This window comes from Hemitrygon akajei, chromosome 2 (assembly GCF_048418815.1).
Source record: "Hemitrygon akajei chromosome 2, sHemAka1.3, whole genome shotgun sequence".
NCBI lineage: Eukaryota > Metazoa > Chordata > Chondrichthyes > Myliobatiformes > Dasyatidae > Hemitrygon > Hemitrygon akajei.
In genome coordinates this window covers 206,755,748-206,756,189 of record NC_133125.1, presented here as the reverse complement: position 1 = coordinate 206,756,189, position 442 = coordinate 206,755,748, and positions in this window count along the sequence as shown.

Below are 442 nucleotides of genomic sequence, written 5' to 3'. Positions count from 1 at the left end.
CTCCCTCCCTTTACTCCGGGGTCACTTTCCCCTCCTGTCAGATTCCAAAATCTTCAGCCCTTTGTCACTGACACCTCTCACCTCCCAATTTCTGACACATTTCCACCCGTCCCTCATCTATCACCCCTCCCTCAGGTATTACCCCTCACCTGGATCCACCCCTCACCTGCCCATTTCCCTCCATAGATGTTGCCTGACACGGTGGGAGACCCCGGCGCTTTGTGTGTTACCACCACCACATGTCCCGTGTTACCAAGATTCACCCTGACCTCCCTCTGCCAGTCAGCACCACCACCACTTGCCCCAGTTACCCTGTCAGTCCCGGTAGACTTTAGCACCCGGGGGAGCCGGGGAGCTCAGGACCCGCCGCCCGCGGCTGCTGCTGAATCCGCAGTGTTTCTGTTCCGTTGACGGATGCGGTGAACGAGTTAAAATTAATGGA